The sequence below is a fragment of the Ixodes scapularis genome, unplaced genomic scaffold (assembly GCF_016920785.2).
Source record: "Ixodes scapularis isolate PalLabHiFi unplaced genomic scaffold, ASM1692078v2 PGA_scaffold12__126_contigs__length_90152505, whole genome shotgun sequence".
In the NCBI taxonomy this organism is placed as follows: domain Eukaryota; kingdom Metazoa; phylum Arthropoda; class Arachnida; order Ixodida; family Ixodidae; genus Ixodes; species Ixodes scapularis.
The window spans coordinates 61,684,759-61,703,224 of NW_024609838.1; the positions used below are offsets into that span (position 1 = coordinate 61,684,759).

General features: G+C 46.7%; 1 long non-coding RNA gene and 1 pseudogene across 1 annotated transcript; one reads left to right on the forward strand and one right to left on the reverse strand.

The window, feature by feature from the left end:
• Positions 1–5,711: 5,711 nt before the first annotated feature.
• Positions 5,712–11,795, reverse strand: LOC120848134 (annotated as a pseudogene).
• A 1,503-nt stretch (positions 11,796–13,298) lies between these two features.
• LOC115320010 lies at positions 13,299–15,422 on the forward strand. The gene is made up of 3 exons (XR_003918576.2): positions 13,299–13,412; positions 13,972–14,195; positions 14,255–15,422. It is a non-coding gene; the product is annotated as an uncharacterized LOC115320010 (long non-coding RNA).
• Positions 15,423–18,466: the final 3,044 nt, after the last annotated feature.

The following is an 18,466-nucleotide window of genomic DNA, read 5'->3' on the forward strand; positions in this document are numbered from 1 at the left end:
CCGAATTAGAGCGCAGCTCTTGAGGAGGAGAAGGTAAGGCTACTGAGTGGAGCGTATACCCGTACGAAAATGTCAGATTCAGGCCGGAATGAAAAATGCCGGTTCCGCCTAGAACCAAAATTGGGGCACCAGCTTGTATCCAGCTTGGAACCGCGCAGTTCCAGTCCCATTTTTAAACTCAGGACCGTTGCACCGCCGGAATTCCCGCTGCGCTCACCACTGGACTCTACAAAAGAATTTCGTGTTATGCCCTTAGCCGTTACAGCCGAGAGATCGTTGTGATTTCAGACCCAGGCGGAGTGGGTCTGAAATCGAGCGAGAGATCGTCGCGATTTCAGACCCACTCCGCCTGGGTCTGAAATCGCAACGATCTCTCGCTTGTAACGGCTAAGGGCATCGCACGGAAGACTTCTGTAGAGTCCAGTGGTGAGCGCAGCGGTAATTATGGCGGCGCACACGGTCGTCCAGGCGTCGTCGCGTCGTCATTAAACAGTGCACGGAACACACACACACAGCACGCACAAGCACAGTGTCCAGTGTTGAGTGCGTCGGGAAGTTCCGGCGGGCAAGCGGTATCCAAGTTGCCCAAGTATTGTCACCAAGCACACCAGCGCAACCAGATGCCGAGCCAAACTGCAATGGGTCGGCAGCTTCACACTATATAAAGATTCAAAGCCGAGGTCAGTGGGTATCCATCCAGGGCAACGATGGGCGCGTCAGTATCCGTGCGCCCGCAGCGCGAACGTCGCCGCCGGCCGGCAGTCCGACGGGAGCGGAGAAGAACCGAAACTGTCGAAGCGCTGCCGCTGACTGCAACAGACAATGAATGCAAGGCGCGCGTCGTCGCCAAACACGGTGCACGGAACACACACACACACAGCACGCACAAGCACAGTATCCAGTGATGGAGTGCATCGGGAAGTTCCGGCGGGCAAGCGGTATCCGAGTTGCCCAAGTATTGTCACCAAGCACACCAGCGCCAAGCGCATCCAGATGCCGAGCCAAACTGCAATGGGTCGGCAGCTTCACACTGAATAAAGATGCAAAGCCGAGGTCAGTAGGTATCCATCCAGGGCAACGATGGACGCGTCAGTATCCGTGCGCCCGCAGCGCGAACGTCGACACCGGTCGAGCGCCGACCGACCGTGCAACGAGCGCGAAGAACAAAACTAAACTGACTCGCAGACAAAGCCGGGCGCGCGCGCGGAGAACGCCCGCTCGCAGCGCCCGCGTAGGGGATGCAGCGGAGGCGCCTGTCCCTAACACGTGACACGCGAAGAGACCACGAAAGTGGCGAAAGTTCTCCGCCATCCCCCCCTCCCTCCCCTCCTCCAGTCACGCATATGCGCGCCCACAGTTTTATAGCGAGTTCGTTTCACACGCACAGGCACCGTTCGAGCTCTCTCCCAGAATGCATCGCACTCGCAGAGTGTTGCACGGAAAACTGGACTCAAACGAACTCGCCAAATGCACCGAGTGCAGAAGACTGATGCTGCCGCCATCTATGATGTAGAAAAGGTACCGACTTCAAACCGAAACTAGCGCCTTTCTGTTCGGAGTGATCCGTGGGAATGTGAGAATGCAGTCGCTACCAACGTTTATCTACAAACGTTGGTCGCTGCAACCTGTAGTTTATAGTTGCGATGACTTCAAGCAGCTGGGCTGCCGTAGAGATAATTACAGACGGCGTAAATTTCCGCAACCAGCTGTCTACAAAGCAGCTGGTTGCGATCTTTCAATTCTTATAACCGTTTACACTGAAGGAAACTGATGATGCTGTCCGAGCAGAAGCTTGATCCGTTTGAGCATGGTACCCTTTAAGCCGTACCCTTTCAGCGTGAACCACTGAAAGGGTACGTCTTAAAACTAGCCTGTTGGAATATCCAGCAAAACTGGGACTTTCGATTTGGATCGTCATTATAGGTGGATTAGATATTAGCCTCGGTGAGGGCGTCGAGAACGAGAGCTTTCTTGAACAAAATACGACGGGGCAAGTTAGCTGACGTAGGTAAATGTTAAACATGATGATGTTGCCCAATCTTCGGGTAAAGTCTCCATCTTTAGCTTTCTCTGATGCTTATTGGGCAGTCAGAGGTTTCTGCTCGGGGAGTTTTGTCGACAAATGTTAAATTTTTCACCCGCACACGGATGGTGACAGACATCTCGGGGGCCGCTGTTGCGTTTGTTTTGAGCATTTCTTTACACACTGGTATATTTCAGCGTTTGTACGGCAACAGAGCGATTTAAAACCTGCAAATAAATCACGGGTTGTCAATTGCTTCCTTCGTGAAATAGCAGACGCTCACAATTCAAGCTCGCGTTTGATTTCGTTGCCCGCGGGACGCGATTTCTATCAGAAAATCTGCTTCTTTTTTTTTTTTTTTTTCGTTCGGTTCCTTGACACATTGTAGCAGACGAACCCTTGTCGTCTGCTCCCGATCCTCGCCGGCCCCACCGGAGCGAGGCATGACGGGATTGCATTTTGGCGCACTCCCGATTTTCTCGGTGCAGCGAGTGCATGCACGCGTGGGGTGTCAGCGCTGAAACGAACCCGGAAAGTGCAACCACTCGTGGAGTGCCGGGCGAAACGAACCCGTTCCACGCTGCGAGTGGGCACGCGTGGGCACGAGTGCCGTGAAACGAATTCGCTATTAGTTTGCGCGCCCGCTGGCTGGGAGCCGCTGGCTGGGAGCAGACCCTACTGGAACAAGGGGAGCGGATCAGATTCACCGATCACCGTGCGATTCCAGTGCGTTGCGTCTCACTGGATTCGACTGGTTACGCCCAGAATCGCGCTGATCGGAACTGTCCAGAAGTTCAGAACTCCGCGGACCCGAACTGGGACCGCTCCCATCTGACATTTTCGTACGGGTACCCCCCTCCCTCCATCTCACCTCATCCTGCGTGCTACTCCTCCCTCCGAGCGGCGTCGCCGTCGGCGTAACCGTGAGGTCACGTGACCTCACGGGGGTCACGTGACCTCACCGAAGTCACGGGACCTCATGGGGTCACGTGAGGTCACGGTGGTCACGTGACCCCCGTGAGGTCACGTGACGTCATCGCCATCGTCAGTGATGACGTCAAACGTGACGATGACGTCATCAGTGATGATGACGATGAGAATGACGGCATCGTGATGGCGTCATCACGATGACGTCACTGATGACGTCATCAGTGACGTCACGCTTCCTATAATGCACCGCGCGGTTACGCCAACGCCGACGGCGACGCCGCTCAAGATGGAAACGGGTGCCTAAAGAGCTGCGCCCTAAAGGTCCTTGCAGGGCCCCTTTAAGTACCTCCGGTTTCGACCGGACAATCCCTTTAAGCAAAAACTACATAAAACAGCCGCGTGCATATTGAAACCGAAACCAACCAAATAGACCTGTTACAAGACGTACAGCGCCACGACGGCAGGGAATTTCGGGAACCCTCGGTACAGATCACGCGCTTTCTCGTTGCCCTTCCGCGACTGCGCGCGCATCCCGGCAGCTACCGCCAGCAGCCGTTGCAGCCATCCGCCATCCCGCACCTCCGCCGAGTCGTACGTCGTCGGCGGCGTACCGTATCTGTGGCAGCCTAAAGGCATCGCGACAGGTGAATTTATTTGAACACGTTATTCGTCGTAACTTACCTTTACGTATTGTAGTGTCACCGAATCCACTTATTTTGCAACCGTGACAGGATTCGACCAAATTCGACAAAGCGTTGGTGCAGCAGACGACAGAGCAGGTACAAAGGAGAGGGATGAGAAAGGGGCAGCCGTTGGCTCGTCACTAGACCGGCCCGGCTGCTCAAACGTTGTTGCCGTGGTAACCTGCGCCTGCTCGCGTATGCCACGTAGTAGCGCGAGGAGCGACGTTGGAAGGGGCGTACCGAGGACTCCCATTATTCGTCGCGCGGCGCGCGCGGGGTTTTGGGATTTTCGCAAAGGGTCTATTGAAGCAACCTAATGCCGGCGAGTGCGTCAGCGCTCTCTATCCACAAGTCAGGCAAAGCGCAAGTTCGTCTGCTTCTTTCGCAGGGTAGTGCTGACTTAAAAATAGTGGGCAGACCTAAAAAAAGCTGCCTTGAGGTCTACCCACTATCCTTCAGTCACAGCTCGACGTTCTGACGTCACCACAACCCCTGCAAAAGAAGCCGATGAACTTATGCTCCGCGTTGTTTTTTTCCACTCATGCAATATCAGGCATTTATGTTGGCTTGACTTTTGAACGGAACAGCCCTTTAACATCAGTTGTTCTGCTGCGTGTAATATACAGGGTATTCGCGGGACTGCCGGTCGCCATGACAGGGGGCCGGGAACACTTCCGGTTTCAAAATATTCCCATGTTTGTTTACTGAAATTTCATGACTCGGCCTCGCTTACGCTTTAGCAACGCCTCAGCATTGCGGATTTGGGTATATCATGCGTCCCGGCATAGAAACAACACGACACGTGTTGTTCTTTCGATTTTTCCTGGACGGAGGACGATGCCGAGCAACGCCGAGCGTAGGCGAGCGCGGTTCGAAACGTTCATTTCAAGCCGTACATCGATGCGAGGATAGACATCAAGCGCTTTTAAACTGGTATGCACGATTACACCGGGTTGAAGCTCATTTAATATGTTCTCTCAGAGCATGTTTCGCTAACCTACCTTGGCCGATCGAAAGACTCTCGCGGTGATATTTCGGTGACAGCATTAGGGGACACGTTACGAGTTCGAGAAGAGAGGGATTATTGCTCTGTGTGAACTTTTATCCTCCTATTCAGGGGAAAAACTCACTTCGGAAAGGGAGGAGGGAGTGAACAATTTGGGCAGGGAAAGGATTTGCGTAAATAATTTGTTTGCGACCTCGAGCGGCCCATGCAAACATTCCGAGGTCATTACTAAAATATGTTGAATAGACTGACATATGCTAGGCGTATGGCATCAAACTAGCTTTAATAGACTGTATTAAATGTGAAAATCTGTTTGTAAACAGTTCTCAAACACCAAGCTGTGGGGACTGAGACCTGCTCACCTGAGTGAAGGATTTTATTTTGTTTGTCCAGCTAGCTAAGCAGATATCCAAATTGGTCAGAGAGTGTGCCACTTATCTTTATCGATGGTATCAATGGAAGCTAGCCCATGAAAGATGTCCAGTCACCCACGCAGCTAGCGCTCCAGCATACGCCCACTAATCGCCAAGCTTCGTCCTCTCATGATCACACTACAGCGTCAACATCAGCTGTAGCAAGTTATGTTATATTGATGGCACTACTGAAGATGCTGCTATCTGTTCAACGAATTGGACGATTGCAGACATACTGAAAGCCTTGTGGGAGAGAACAGGAGACATGCTTTGCAGGCTTCTGAAGTATACAGTGCAACACTGTTAACACAAACAGCAGGTCTGCAATCTTGCATTTCCCTCCTACGGTGTTGACGTGCATCAAAGGTTTAAGCTGAAGTTTCAAACTGGCATTTTTCACCAGTCTAATAGTCTTGACGGAAGCCTGTATGTTATAAGAGGTACAAGAAACACTAGTGATTGCTTGTTCGGACTATGCCGTGCAGTGTACAGACAGATTCTCCAGTGTAATCCTACGTTCTGCACAACCGTCCCCTATGACAGCAAGTGTGGCTAGTATGTATGAAACTGCAACCGGGACTGCTGAGCAAAGATCTGGGGTCAAGATCTGGCATTTCACCTGATACTGTGCCCAAGATAGGCAGATGATTTTATTACTACATGAACCATTTCCTCAAAGCAAGATGTCTGAAAACAAGAACCATCACTTTAGATAACTTTTCTTTCGCACACTACCTTCCCAGGTGAAAATTTGTAACTGAAACCAGTTGAAAATCCAACTGGTTTCAACTGGGAGTCAACTGGTCCCAGCTGGGAGTCCACCCATCCCAGCTGGGAGGCAACTGGTACCAGCTGGGAGTCAACTGGTCCTCGCTGGGAGCCAACTGGTACCAGCTGGGAGTCAACCAATCCCAATTGGGAGTCAACTGGTCCCAGCTGGAAGTCAAGGGGAGGGGGTTGCAGTTCCCCAGTTAGCTGGGACCAGATAATTAACTGGACCATCTAAAAGCCAGTGGGTCCAGTTAAGCCGTGAAAATGACAAAATGCCGCGTGAAAATGCACCCACCTAATCACGGAGCATATATATCACGGGCTCCCTGAAAAAGCACACGGTGTATCATGTTGCAAACACATCAATCGTTTTTTAAGTGCCCCAGTTTCCAATGTCACCTCGGTGAATTAGTATGAATTATTTATGCCCAAGTGAAAGAGTTACCTGTATGTGCTCTCACTTTGCCAGTAACGCAGTGGTTTTAATTTATGCAGAATGCTCCAATTTCTATAAAGCTGCACGCATATTAACCGGTGCATCACGTATAACAGACAGGTTATTCATGTGGGTATGAAATGTACAAAGAAACTGAATACTGTTTATTTTATGTGTTCAAAAGATGATGCACCACAATGCTAGTATAAAACAGTGTAAAAAGCATGGCAACCCAGTGACAACCCATTCTTTGAAGTAATCTAAAGACACAGGTACATTAAAATGTTATAAATGTCCTAAAGATATTTTTAAAATCGACACGGAAAAATTCGGTACAGAAGTTTCGGTAACGGGTATAAAGACCTTTATTATAGTACAAGGTATTTAATGCAAGATGTAGTTGGCGTACATTTACGGTCTGAGATCCGAGAAAATGCATTTGAATGTAATTTCATGTGCTACACCAGATGGGTAGGTCAATTCCACAAAATTCGAATTCATACAGACATGGCTTACAATGCATATGCCAAAATGAAAAGATTTTATGTTCTCAGTCTGCAAGACTCTTATGAACTGAAGCAGGACCACCATGAGCATTATTGAACAGGTCACAACAAAAAAACAGTTTGTCTGACACCACAAAAAAAAAAAACATTATTATGGGGAAACACATACAAGACAAAATTTACTTCTTTGGACAAGGTCACAGCAAGGGTTAGGTGCGTAAGAACATGGAGAGTATAAGCCTTAAACTCACAACTACACGTAAATGCCACATAAAGACCCAGTACTATGTGAAGAACGGACATTGAATTAGAAAATTTTGGAGCCAAGACAATGAAGGGTAACTGGTGGGCCTCAGCTAAGGAAAGAAATATTCATTTAGACTACATGGGAATATTATGAGGCGCAGCCAAAAGCTCAGCTTCCTTGATCGTTACCAAACCTACTTCAGCTTGCTAGTAGAAATAACTTACTGTTTCTTCAGGACGAGGTATCTGCCTTCGAAATTACTGACAGCACAGACTGCCTGGTTCAGATTGTAGTGTGCCTGAACCACAGAAAAGCTAACCCCCCCAAAAGAAGCTTTGTTTAAACACAACAGTAACGGGGACAAAAGCAAAACCTTAACCATAACCTACACATAACACTCATGTGATATAAAAATATATTGTTAAAGCACAAAATCTTCTGAAAGAAAAGTCAAGATCAGAACAGAAGATAAAAAGCAAAGACCTTCATAGGAAATAAAAACAAATCTATGGGGCAAGAATATTTTGGATAAATACGACGAGTGAACAAACCTTCTAATATACACAATTTCATAGGAAAAAATGATTAAGATAAAAAAAGTTCACAAAGCTGAAAAAAAAAAAAAAAAAACTTTCCCTCACACTTTAGCCAGAGGCATCCAACTGCAGTCGCATTAATCTCAGTCACCTTCTGCGACGACCACCTCTTAACCTTTAAAATATGAGTGGCGCCGAATGACGCGGAGGCAGCATATAGTCAATAGTAACTAGAGAGACCCTATTCGCGTCACTGGAGCTCACAGATACAATGTGCTCAATCTTTGCGCACGCATTGTTTGACAGCTTTACTGCTGTGCAGTCAGTTTTGTTTCGCCTTTGGTACTGCTCGCTGTGGAAGAGACGTCCAGAGGTGCGAACTCTGTCGTGTTCCACAACAGGGCCAGTGATCTGCTGAGGAACTTGCATCTCAACCAATCTCAACAAATCCCCTTCCACTGGTCTTGACTTGCCAAGAAGGGCAACGGGCTCCCCCTCTGCCCCCTCTGGTGCTCCACACCCAAGAAAGTCCTGAACGTGAGGACTAGCAACCGTCTTGCATGCATTGACTCTGTGTGCCATCACCGCACGATTCGTCACTTGGTGAGGTACGCCTTTCGCTGAGGTGACGAAGCTCTTCAAACTCCCCATGTTTGCTTCAAAAGTGAAGCATGAATGTGCCCAAAGTGGCCCCTGTAGCATCACACTCTTTGCAAGGTGTAGCAACAGATGAAAATTAGACGTCATTTCTTCCTCCGAGTAAAGAAATACGCCTACAACAAACTGCACCAGGCAGTCTGTGCTGTCAGAAATGTCGGCAGTGGATACGTCATCTTGGAAAAGCAAAAATATACCCCTCACTAGCAGGCTGAAGTGGTTCAGGCAACGCTCGGGCAAAATGCCATCTCCGCATACTAAGCTGAAATAAAGCAGCCACTGCTGCCACTCCGAAGCCGTTCAGAACTTCCGTAAGAGTACAAACCTGGGCAGACGTGCCATGCACCGTGGGGGCTTGGTGTGACACAGTCGCTCGTCAATGTCCTTAAAACGGCACTGAAGTCGATTCTGATATCGTCATTTTGTGGTGACAACTCAATCTCGACGCTCTAAGCATCCCAGCAAACCCGAAATCACAATGGTACGTAGCTTATTTCCTCGTTAAAAGCGTGTTCGAAGACCGCGACAAGCCCTTTTTGGTAAGAATTTTCTTCCGGGTGAAGTGGTCGACGAAGGGCGCTTGTCGGCGAGTTGCAAGCGATGGCTTCGCCCGCAGAAAAAAAGAAGAGTCTTATCTGAATGTGTACCTATCAGACTCTCTTCGAAACAAGTTAGAATAGAATCATTCGGAATCTGCGCGTACCGTAGGGCTTTAATTGGTCTACATAATGTAGTCCGCGAGAAAAAAGAGTCCACATGTTTTTCTATTGCCCCGAAATGAATAGGCGGTTTTGTAATATAGGGCTTGGTATATGTGGGAACTAACACATCTTTAACAATATAAGATCAAAAATTACCTTTTTCAAAAATGACTAGTTGTGGCGATCCAATGTAGTATGGTGCATCAACATTGGAAAGTTACAACTCTAGAAAATGCCGTGTCACACCAAGCAGCATACAGTGCATGTAGTCTGGGCTGAAGCGTTATACAATGTCGAAGCCCGGCAAGTTTATCAACGCCAATGGCCGCTTTACACCACGAACATGTGCACTTCTGTGCACTTCAAACGCTTCTGTCATGTCGCTCTCCGTGCCCTCTTTTTCCCTGTCAGACACTGGTTGCAGCAACAAGGTACTTGACAGCCCCTGTTAAATACATTATAGGCGAAAACATTATAATATCTTCTATAATAAAAAGATACCAATATCTGTGCATCGTTCATCAGTTAGACCACACCTTGAATATGCAAGTGCAGTATGAGACCCGCATCAAAATATCTCATTGACAGGATAGGGTCATTCAAAATCGTGCTGTTAGATTCATTGTAACTAATTATTCTCGAGCAGAAAGTGTGAGAGATTAAAGCTTGTATGGATTAAAATTATCGACGCTATTAATAATGATTCATCTGGAATGAATAAATAAAATTATATTCAAATGCCCCATTATATGCCGAGCAGGAGGGATCATGAGAAGAAAATGCGCGAAATAACATGTTGAACTAACTATATGATGTTTTCTTTTTCCCCGATAACTATACCGGAATGGAATGAGCTACTTCCGGATATTGTACTAGCTGACAGTGCATTTTTTTATGAACCTGATCAATGCAATGCGAATTTCTTTGCTAGTGTTTCTGGCGTTATTGAATTTTGAAATTTTATTATTCTGTGATGTTTTAAATTATATTTATTTATATTGTTGATTGCTGGCTTCTGTGCAGTATGTGTGAGTTTCCGGCATATAAATGTGGTCTCTAACTTACTCCTCTGCTGTAATGCTACGGTGCTGCAGAGTACAAAAAAAATTATTTCCAAGCTTAGCATTTTTAGATCTAAAACATACATCTTGGCTCCTGGATCTCAGAAAAATAACGACATACATATCAATATAAGGGGCAAGCAAATAACCTTTCTTATTTTCTACTTCCATCCAGTGCTAGACATTGGTCAGCATCCATGTTTAGCATACAGCAGACATTAAAAAGATGCAGAATAGGCAAGTAATAGAGGCCATCTCGGTAGCAATTGTGTGACAATTCAAAATCCTTGTAACCATGTCTCATCCTACCAGAATGGCATTAATCAGCTTTTTTTTCGATGTTTCAAGATAATGTGAAGCAGAAAAGACAGCGGGTTTCCATCAGCACGTCGGACTCCGATGACCCGCTGCTTTCCAGCAGCGAGGTGCAGGAAACCAGAAAGAAGACTAAATACTGGAGCGCCAGGTGTAAGGAGCTGCGGGAAGACAATATATTCCTCCAAGAACAAGTGCGTGACCAAGAGGCACTCCTGAGCTATAAGCTCTTTAGAAGTGAGTAAGACTGAGTTAGCTTTTGCTTGTCTGTTTTGCTTTTGAACTTATTATATAGTAGGGTTTACAGTGCAAGTTGTTAATTATAATATGTAATGTCTGTTTTTATCCTAAGCACTAAAAATGTGATCAATTGTGTTTTACAAATACATTTTCATTAAATTGTTTTAACTGTGGAAAAGCAGCAGAATCAAAACAAGGTGGCAGCTCTGGACAATACAGGTATGAATACGCTTTTTGATGGTATGAGTGTCGTAGAACTACCAAACTTGTATCTAGGTGATTTGATCTGTCTGATCTGTTGCCCTTTTCACATAAACTAGCTTGGGTAGAAGGCTTCGCCTCTTTTGGTTTCATCCTCCAAGTTGTGGGCACCCTGGCGGCTCCCCAGCCCTGTTGCCCGACTGCGAGGCAAAGGTGCCGAACTTTTCCCGCGTAGCGGCGACGTCACGCCAGCCACGCGCACATCGGATGCGTCGCCTTGATAAGGCAGATCAGAGGCGGCGCGCAGAGAGTCGCTGCCTGGACTCAGGCGCCGCTGGTAGCCATGTTAATCGTCTCGCCCATGTCCCATTGAATGTAGTTTCTTGTTGTTGAGACCGTTGGCTTCGTATTATTCCTCCGGGTCGGGTGTGCAGCAAGGCAAACCGACCACAATGGCGCCCAACGTGGGTCGCCATTGTGGTCGGTTTTCCTTGCTGCTGGCGCCCAACGTGGGGCGCCGACCACAAAGTCTAACCCAAGACTAACTTGCTCGGCACATGTAAATATTTACCTAGCTGTACACCGGAATGTAAAGGTTGGCATACATTATTTTTAATTAATCCATGCTTAGAGTGCTTGGAAGGGTTTGAGCTAATGTTGATATGGTTTAGTATGTAACAATGTTCTAAGGAGGGGCAACAATCGCAAGACTACTTCGCATTCTTGAAGTAGCTTCTTTTATAATACAGCACGAGGCTGATGTGCTTGCCTAGCCTTGTCGAGCTACACAGTGGTTGAAATCTAGAGCAGGGGGTAAGTTGGCCGGACATATGACCCTTTGATATGACACTTGATTCTTAATACATTGTATATATTTACAGCAAAACTGGGGCTGCCGGTTCAGAAAATTATGAAAAGAAGGTCCTCCGTAGTAGGTTAGTTTGGCATTTCTGCAGATTTTACATGTAAAACATAATATATTTTATGCACTGTATATATTTACAGCTTGCCAAGGCAGCCATAGCCAAGCTTCTTGCGCGAGTGCTTCCATTACTGGTGAGTTAGCCATTCCGCAGCTTTTTGCAACTGAAACTCACTGCTCTGAGTGCATGCTTATACCTACAGCAAACGAAGCTGCAGCTGCACAGTGTTCTGAGGCTAGTTCTGGCGCAGGTGAGTTGTTGGCATTTACGTAACTTCATGCATCTGAAACCCACTGTTCTCAGTGCGCTCTTTTTTCATTTACAGCTAAAGATGTCGGGGCTGCGAGTGCTTCTCATGCCAGTACTGGTGCAGGTAAGTTGTTGACATTTACGCAGTTTTTGTTGAGTGCACTTTATGTAGCTATCCGAGGCATGCTTCATGCAGTTCTTGGGCCAGTGGTTCTATGACAATTGATTTGGTTCTGTGTAGGCAGCAATTCTCCGTCAGACACACTGACCTGCATTAACTCTTTGCAGCACATGGAGGGCTGGCTGCACAAGCACCTCAAGCTATGGGTCCTGTTGCAGGTAAGTTGACTCTTGCCACTCCAAAAAAATTGACTCCCTATGAAACTTTAGTTATCTTGATTGATTTTATCTCTTCCTGCTTGCATGCATGACTTGAGAAAACAAAGTTGTGATTTGTTTCGAGGTTAATTTACCTAAATATTTGACTGATTTATAATTTCAACATTGACTGGCTCATGCCCTGCAGAGTTCACCTACATGGCTGATGGTCGTGTGTCTTTCTTGTCGTCTTTTTAAGGTGTCTGTGGAAAAGCTGGTGCCACAAAAAGAAACAAGAAAGTCTGTGGCTCATTAGCTATAAGATTTATGTGCAAGGTTATGGTAGGCTGCCTTGCTGCCTGTCCACCTGGGAGGAACAACACGAAGCCAAAACAAGAAACAACATTTAATAAAGTAATAGCAAAGGGTTGTTAGTAGTAAGTCTAACAATGCCGGGCATTCGACCTACGCGTCTCCGTGCCCTCGGTCCGTCTTCCACTTCTGTGAGCGGGTGTCCTCTTTTATATCCTCTCGCGCCTGTCCTTCGTGCGCTGTTGCGCGCCCCGAACGTTGTTTACTCTGGGTGGTTAGCTGTGGCCTCTGGACGTTGTGGCTAACCCTCGCTCCCACAACGTATCTCAATCAGGAAACTTGTTCTCTTCGCGAGCTACACCACACCTGATACTTGCAAGAGCGCGGCAAAGAAGATAAGCTGTCTGCTTATCTGTTTGTTTTCCGAAGCTATCTGGCAGTGTGTGAAAGCACGAGAGGAATACTTCTCTTCGTTACCTTTGAATGGGGTAATCTGTTGTCTAACATGCATTTCTTTGAGCGAGCCCATTCAAAAGCAATCAAGAGGGGTATTGCTCTTTCGTGTCTGGGCACAGCACTGGAAAAGTTCTATTTTCACACACTGGCAGATAGCTTCGGAAAATAAATCGATAGACTGAGAACAGGGTATCGGCCGTCCGCCTTAGATGGGGCAGGCACCCTGTTGAAGAGGGGAGGGGCATTCAGGGTATTGACAGCAGTATAGAAAAAATGAGTCCGTCACAGGGTTTCTCACATTTAAAAACAAAATGTTGAAAGCTGGTTTGAAGTTCTAGTGGTCTTCAGCACCCCCGGAAAACAACTCAAATATGTGCTAGAGTAAATGCGAAGGCCAAGGAACTATCTAGGAACAAGTGCACCAAGAAGTATGTCAAACTGTTTTTTCAGTGTTTTTTGTTTTTTGGGGGGGAGTTGTGCGCAACATTCGACTCTTGTGTGGCAGCAACCACATTGGCCAGACGGGGCAGTGCCTGAATGACAGACTCCGAGGACACTCTTGGTATCCTAGAGCCACAATGGAGGATATGTTCTAATTCAACGTATAGATTGCCATTGTGGACCGTCCTTCCACAACACTACTGTTTTAGGCAGGCACAAGGACAAGACAACTTGTGAAGTGATGGAGGTCTATCACATCAACAGCAGTGGAAGTGACCGTGTGATCTATGCATTATGGCATTGTCAGATGAAGAGTTGAAATTTCTAAAGGGGATAATGACGGTTCTGTGCGTGCCAGTGTGAACTTGAAAATCATTTATTACGAGACTGTGTCATACACACTTGTGACAATTTAAGTATACTTTGTCTTCATTCCCTCATAGTAAATCATATACTTGTGAGTCAGCGCCTTTCCTGTCGTATATCTTCCTTATTGTCCTCATCTAGTAGCACTGTATCACATAATTATATTCAATCTGCTTACAGCTTCACCTCCAGAACGAGATAATACCTATGCCAACCCAGGCAAAACGAGTGATGGCCCACTCCGAGCCGTCTCTCGTCTTGAAGGAGACCGCACAGTCAATTTGAACTGCACCTGGGCTGGCAATACGAAGCATGTTAGGCCAGCTACAACCCAACAATAGGGGCCCGGGGGAGCAGCCCAAACCGGCATTGATTCCGGAAAAGGTCAATGTTGTTGAAGGGGGGTACGTAATCTGAGCGGCATGAAACAAACAAAAAAAATATTTGGCCAATTCATTTGCAGCTACCTTGCACCATTGGGCAGCGGTAAAAAAGGCGGACGTCACAGTAGCAGTCTCCAACCTTGCAAACATCCTGACCGAGAAAATACAGGATTCCATTCAATCAGTGAGACGCAAGGAGTCATATCAAAAGATTGAATGAGCGTCTTGCTGCAGCGCTCAGCTGTAGGACTCTGCATGGATAAATTGTTAACAAAATGCAATTGCATCGCATTTCATTATTTGAACTTGTTCACAGAGGATTTTCTAATATCAAGCGACCAGCGACAACGAACCAGCTGCTACTAAGGATTTAACTGGTCCTAGTTGTAGCTATGATCTAACTTGCCCTAGTTAGATCCCAGTTGCAGCTGGTCCCATGTTAGATCCCAGTTGCAGCTGGTCCCAGTTAGATCCCAGATGGTCCAGCTGGTCCAACTAGGAATTGTTCCTTTAATCAGTTGAACTGGGACCAGTTGGATACCATTTAGGAAATTTTCACCTGCGCTTGCTCGGAAAGGTTCCCAATGAATGTCGCAGCTACTCATGATGCAACTAAATGTATGCCAATTTCGCATGTTACGTGAGGTCGTATTCTAGGTTCGTACAAGTATTGTTTTCATTTTGATCTCCAGATCGATAAGTAAGCGGTGAGCTATCCTGTGTATCAAGTTCAAACTATGTATTTTTGACCCACCCGATTGTTTAAAAACCTGGTGTCTATTGACTATGGGTGTATGAGTCATGCACCTTCGTAGCAAAACACCAGGGACTTTCACCATACCATTCGTAACAGCACGATGTTCCCAACTGGAATTGCCTCCTGATGTTCAGGTGGTGGAGTCGCTGATGATCAATTTATAAACAATGTGGATTTTTTGTGACAAATTTAGCATGGGGACCTGTCATGACAAACGGGGCGTACATCGCAACACTGGGTAACTTGTCAGCCATCTGAGAAGCTACCCTGATTGTATTAACATCTATAGGTGGTAATCCATTGCCAAGGCAGAAGGAAGTTGAGGTGTCTCGTGAAGCGACCGAACACAGGCCAAGAAGGCGGCAGAGAAATTCAAAACAAATTTGTGTCCATCAGTGTACCATCCCTGCATCACGAACCTGCAGTATTTCAGCTTGTGCAGCACTTGTAACTATGTAAGGCTGAATCTTAAATTTACAATAAAGGACAAATTTCACCATTCCAAAAATATGGCTAAGTTTGATTCTGGAGCTGTTGCAAATCTAAATATGAGCTCCACATTCATTTCTTGTGATGACGGTGTCTCTTTTATCACTAGTTTGATTTAACTACATCCCCTAAACCAGTCCAGATTCGGTCTATTTACAAGTACATCCCATGTCAGAGCACACACCAAAAGCACAGCAGCCTGAACTCTTTTGCGCCCGGTGAAGGGGTGAACCGAATATGTCTTGTCTTGCAATATTGATAATTCCAGCCTGCTCATCTGTTGTCATTGGCTGTGTCAGGTGTTATTTTATGTGGATAGTTATATTAATTGAAGGAGATTTGATTAGAGAATCTCTGCACTTGGTTCTTTTCTTTCTGGTGTTTTCACCTTTGCTAAGAAAAAAAGGCGTTTTGTTTTTGTTTATTTAGTAAAGCTAAGAAAATAATATCCACAAGTTTTCATAGTGTTGCATGCAAGCATGGGTCAAAGTGCATGCTTCAAACAACATTTTAAGCTCTGTCGCATGCTTACTCAGTCACGTAAGCGCACCGTGCAAACTTCGCCGGACAACCCGCCATCACCTACCAACGGTGGACGTTCCAATTCCATCCGACCGTCACCCTGGCAAGGGCATTCGTATTTTATGAACATTAGAGACACATGTAGGTGTCTACCAGATACTTACACAGTGATGTAAGCGCACTATGTCGCTTCGCCAGGTCTTGACGCTTATGATCCGCCATCGGTGAACGCGGCGCCATTCCGTCCTGTTGACACGGCGAGGGCACCCGGACACATGCGGGTGCCTACCGCAGATACCTTTCCGATGATAAAGTAACTGGCCGCTTTCAACGTCTTTCGTCTTTCGTCTTTCTCGGGTGCAAGGGCCAGGCGTCTCAATCGGGCAGCTGTACAGGTGCGGCTACGTTCCCTTTCGCAGATGAGCTATTTCTTTCAAGAACAACCGCTTATCTGCTCACAAAAAGCATCCAGAAGGCGTGCTGATTCACCGGAGGTCACCTTTTCGGCGTACTGTCGTTGATTTTCGTCGCTGAGGCTTTTAACAACACACGAGGTGCGCACTGCTGATCGAACTCCCATACAAAACACAGTAAACAACATGGCCGATTGGAAGCTCCACAGATCCCCCGGAAGTTCCGCCATTCCTAGTTTATGTTTACTCGTGAATACCCTGTATATTAGGCTGACGTGGTCTGTTAGCGTTGTGCAAATATAGACTGATTTTATCATGTTTGTACCCCAATCCCGTTATCGCGGGACTATCACGGAAAGAGGGACTTTGCGTTTCCCGCCAAAAAGCAATTCATTGTTCCTTACGCTTTCCCATCTCTCCTTGATGATGATGATGATGATGCTATGCAACCGACTACCCGACCAAGGACCCCGACGACCCCGACTTGAGTCGCCGCCGCCGTGCCGTTTAGTTATTAGTACAATCACTCTATAGTTTCCATCTACGTTACTCGATCAACTCAGTTGGCAAACTCCCACGGAGAGCGTGATCTCTTCTCGTACCCCTCAGCCGGGCTAACGCTGTTCGAAGCGCCAACCTTCTTGTTCGGTGCGGCGCGTCTTGCAACAGCAGTTCAGAACAAGGCCGTAGCAGGCAAGAAGGATGACGCTTCAGACAGCATTTCCAAATCTAAGGGTTATCAGCGGAAACTGACATGTTTCCTTAATTCCTTTCGTTAATAATTCGCTAATCAAGTAAAGTGGCCCATAAAACGAGTTTTTGGCTGGGGTAAATGAATTTAGATTGGAATTTTACTAATACAATATTGTTTAGTGGTCCAAAAGAGAGGAGACAGAAAACCAAAAGCCTGATTTTCGGTACGAGAATTTTAAAACACAACGGACTATTTCGTACCTCTTTCCAATACATGGGTTGCACTGACGTCACATCGCATACTCTTCACCACTATGTAAGATGAGGAGAGGGAAGCTGCTTTTGTAAGAATCTTGAGTGTCGGGTTAATGTCCTATAATCTTCTGGGAGAAGAATAGCGACGTATGTGCAAGTCCGGGAGGCACAAAAGAGGATCCTGATAAGAGGGGAGCTCCTCCTTGCCGTCTTCTCTGGTGGTCATCGGAGCGCTCTTTGGATGATGTCACATGCAACCCATGTAATACATGGGTTGCACGTGACGTCATCCAAAGATGTTAATTTTTTTTGATCCTCGGTTATCGGTTACAAGTCATGAAGGTAGGAGAAGCTCCTCCCACGAGCGTGATGCGTCCTTTTCAAATCCATCCGCAGTCGAAAGAATAGTTCACTGGAAACGCCCCTTGTTCCGCTTCAATGAATAGATATTGGCTACAGAGTGATGCCAACTTGTCTCCGACCCCCACTTTTTTTTTTTTTTTTTTTAGAAAGCGACTTTTGTATTCATCGGAGAAGGAACCGAGCCCCTGAAAGTTATACATGATGATTGAAACCTGAGACTGTGGTTTGAAAAACGGAAACTCGTAAGTAGGAAGAAAAAGGGACAGACAACGGTCTGAGCAGATGTCCGACGCTGACACGTTGTCCGTCCCTTTTTCTTCCTACTTTACGAGTTTCCGTGTTTCAAACCAGAGTCTCGGGTTTTCAATCATCATGTATAACCTACACTAGCTCGCCTGCACTTTAACCGGGTTTTCCCCGGAATGTGGCCTTTGTACATATCCGAGGAAGAACCTAACCCCCCAAAGTCGTATTTATTTCCATCGGAGAGGAAAAACTCTAATCTTCCTCTCGTAGCTTCCACAACGAAAGCAAATATTTACAGGAAGGCCAAACCCTCTCCCGTGTTGGCCACGACGTCACGTAGACGATGGGACGCTATTGGATGCGGAGGTTGCAATATATGATATATGAATCCCTTTGAGGGACATTTGCCGCTACCTTCTTGAATCTTGACCTGTAACTAACGTTACTAAACCACTCAGTTAAGAAATTCGCCCTTGAAACCTGGGCCGCTGGCGTCCACCGAGACCGAGCTAAATTTTAAGCTAAATACGATAACAGCGCCACCCTTTAGCGAC